This window comes from Lotus japonicus, chromosome 5 (genome assembly GCF_012489685.1).
Source record: "Lotus japonicus ecotype B-129 chromosome 5, LjGifu_v1.2".
NCBI classification, from domain to species: Eukaryota; Viridiplantae; Streptophyta; class Magnoliopsida; order Fabales; family Fabaceae; genus Lotus; species Lotus japonicus.
In genome coordinates, this window is record NC_080045.1 from 34763148 (window position 1) to 34766760 (window position 3613).

The window sequence follows — 3613 nt, forward strand, 5'->3', positions numbered from 1 at the left end:
TTTTTTTAACTATGATATGTTCACTGATCTCTTCTATCTCATTTTTATCTGTTTTTTTTTAATCCTCACATTTCAAAAAAGAAATCACTTCATTTTTACTTAATTTTTATTTCTACCTCTTTTTTCATTTTCTATATATGACATGTTATATCTCATATTTTTTCTCTCTTTTCTTTTCCTATAACTCTCCTCTCTCCACCTCTTTCCCACTTATAATATGGTGTCAAGATAACTTTATTCATTTTTTTTCTTTCTACTTCTCTCTTCTTTTCATAATACATCACCTATATCATATATCTTATTTTTACACTTCTCTTCCTATCTCTCTCTAGAGGTGGAGGTGAAACTGGTGTCAACACAAAATTATTCAAATTTTTTTTCAAGATGCAGTAACAATCGAAGATATACAGTGTTCATGGTAATTATTCAATTTCATGTAGCTAGCACGCCAAATTTATTAAAGCTTAATTATGCGGATGATGGTGACTTTATTAATAAGTGATAATAACAATAAAAGAAATAAGTGCTTCAATTTATAAGTAGTGTTCCTTAATTTCAAATTATTTATCAACAAGTAGCCATAAAGATTAACTTTTTAAGGCTGAGTATCCGAAACAAAACGATATTGATAAGAGCTACTCCCCTTCCAATACCATTATTTCCAGGAATCATCATCATTAACATGAAAATTATTTCCAATTGTACACACACTTATATAATTTACCATTACAGATTATTCAGTAACCTAAACAAATTAACCACTTGGACACATACATATAGCACCTCTAAATACTGATATCATCACAGCTTATTGTTCTACCAATAAACCCCTTTGCTCTTAATCCCTTCATCAGGCTCAACATACACACACTCCTTCGCCTCTCTCCACATTGCTTTAAAAATCGGTGTCTCATCAAACCGATAATAATCCCCCAAAATCGGCTTCACCGCCTTGGTCGCTTCCATCGCATGATAATGAGGCATGGTAGAGAACATGTGATGCACCACATGAGTGTCTGTGATGTTATGAAAAACCTTGTTCAGTATCCCATAGTCCCTATCCACAGTAGCCAATGCTCCTCTGAGCCAGTTCCATTCAGAAGAATCATAGTGAGGCAATGCAGGATGCGTGTGCTGAAGGTACGTAATCAACACCAAAAAAGCATTAACAACAAGCAATGGGACACCGTAGATGGAAAGAACCCAGGAAAGGTTGTACGCCGCGGCAAGGCGGTAAAGCCCGTAAAACACCGCGAGCACGCCTGCATCGGAGATGTATATCTGGAGGTGCTCACGGTCAGTGTAAATTGGGCCGTACGGGTCGTAGTGGCTGGCGAATCTGTTGTAGGGTCGGCCGGACACGTTGAAGGCTAGGTAGAGTGGCCAGCCGAGGGTGAGTGTGAGGGCTAAGGTGAGGACTCTTCCAGGAGGGTTGTTGAGGTATTTAGAGTACCAGCCGATGGCAGATTTCTTCTTCGGAACGAAAACCTCGTCGCGCTCGAGGGATCCGGTGTTGGAGTTGAAGGTGTGAAAAACGACTAGAAGGGGGGGTTGAATAGAGTTTTGAATATAAAAACTTTCCACTTAAGATTTAAAGTAATTCTTTTCGGTTTATCTGAGATAGATGGTGTTGCGGATAAAGATAGAGAGAAGAGAGAAGCACACAAGTATTTTATCCTGGTTCACTTGATAAATCCCTCAAGCTAATCCAGTCCACTCGTTAAGGTGATTTCTTCCTTCTTAGAATGAAGGCAATCCACTATTAAGAGTTTGTTACAACTGCACTAGCAACCTGCTCAGTGACTAACAATACAATGAACTAGTAAACACTAAGATTCACTCTCTTAGTCTTCTCAAGGATACTGACCTAACTGGTCCCTTAAGGAATCACCACTAAGATACACAGATCCTAGTCTTCTTAAGGATACTGACCTACCCGGTCCCTTAAGGAAAATCAAACAACTGTTTGATGTTGGTGTTTACAAAGGTTTGCTTCTGAATAAGCTAAGTGTAAACTAAATAAGAACAGATGAAGAAAGTGGAGGCTTGAATCTTTTCTTGTATTGCAGCTCTTGGTTTCTCTCTCTTATCTTTCTTCTTTTCTTCAGCCTTAAATAGTCCAAGGTGTAAAGGATATTTCTGTTGAGAAAATATGACCGTTGGAGGGCATTTCTGGAACTTCCAGAACCTGCTGTGGCTGAACCTTGGTAGGTAGGCTTATCAGAATAGTACACTGCTCTTGTACTTCTTGATAGTGACATTTGCCTTTAACCATTTACTTCTGATCTGACGATGCTTCATGTTGGAACTTGTGAAGCTTCGTGATCAGAGTCAGAGGGAAGCTTGGATCCTCTGACCTTCGTAACTTCTGCTTCTGGACCTTCAGAGCTTCTAGACCTTCAGAGCCTCTGGACCTTCAGAGCTTCTGGACCTTCAGAGCTTCTGGTCTTCAGATCTTCTGATCCTCAGAACTTCTGATCTTCAGATCTTCAGAACTTCTGATCCTCAGATCTTCTGATGAATATATCTTCTGGTGTCAGAATCAGAACCTGTTTGTCAAAACGCTCAAGACAAATGTTAGAGTACCATAATTGTTCATCCAGAAATAAATTCTTGTTATCATCAAAACATAGAGTTGTACCACATGACCAAATCTTGATCTTACAGGAGTGGTGGCGGTGATGGCTGTATTTCCATGAGAAGTAAGGGACTAAGAGGAATGAGTGGAGGATGAGGCCAACCTTGTCGTCCAGCCACTGGTGGTCGCTAAAGGTGTGGTGGCCGCATTCATGGGCGATGACCCAGACTCCGGTGAGGACACAACCTTGGATAGCCTAGTAGAGGGGCCAGGCGAGGAGGGAGAGGTAGTGGGGGAGGGTGTGGAAGTGGTTTATGGCGGCATAGGCGAGGATTAAGGCGATGGTGAGGTCGATGGCGACGTAGGAGAATGAGCGGAGGGCGGAGCGGTGGAAGCAGTGCGATGGAATTGCCTTCTTGATTTGGCTGAGGTGAATGGTGGTTTTTCATGTGGGACCCGTGTCTCGACGACGGGTTTTCTCTGGCCGGGAGGAACGGAGGTTCGGCCCCCAGTTCCCATGTTCACACACCCTGCATGAAATGAAACAAACACAAAATCAGGTTTATACACACGTTTGGAAGTTGGAACGGTTCACGTTTTCTTTTCACATGTGCCAACAAAAATGACTTAAAGTAGCACTCGTTAGTTACATAGGTGAGTTCACAGCAAATTTTTATTGTGATCAAGTATCAAACCACTAGTATGTAACAAAATGAAGATTGTGTGTTTGAAAATATGTTAAGACTTAAGAGTAACTACAAGCACGTAGTATAATTAGCTCATGGTGTTCACCGCCTATAACAATATTAGACTTATCTCTTCGTCACGGATTGTAAATGAATAATGTTCACTTCACCAATTAAATACACCTCCACCTTGTAAGATAAGAAAAAAAATGATATGATACATATATGATGTGACAAAAAATACAAAAAGAGTTCTAAAGAAAAATATAGTAAAAATAAAATGAATTAAAATGTGAGTGAATCATTACTTGATTGTAAACTATTGTTTTGTTACTATAAAAACTCAAGC

At 40.0% G+C, this 3613-nt stretch overlaps 1 pseudogene; it reads right to left on the reverse strand.

Moving 5' to 3' along the window:
- Positions 1-801: 801 nt before the first annotated feature.
- Positions 802-3105, reverse strand: LOC130721106 (omega-6 fatty acid desaturase, endoplasmic reticulum isozyme 2-like; annotated as a pseudogene).
- Between the last annotated feature and the right edge of the window lie 508 nt (positions 3106-3613).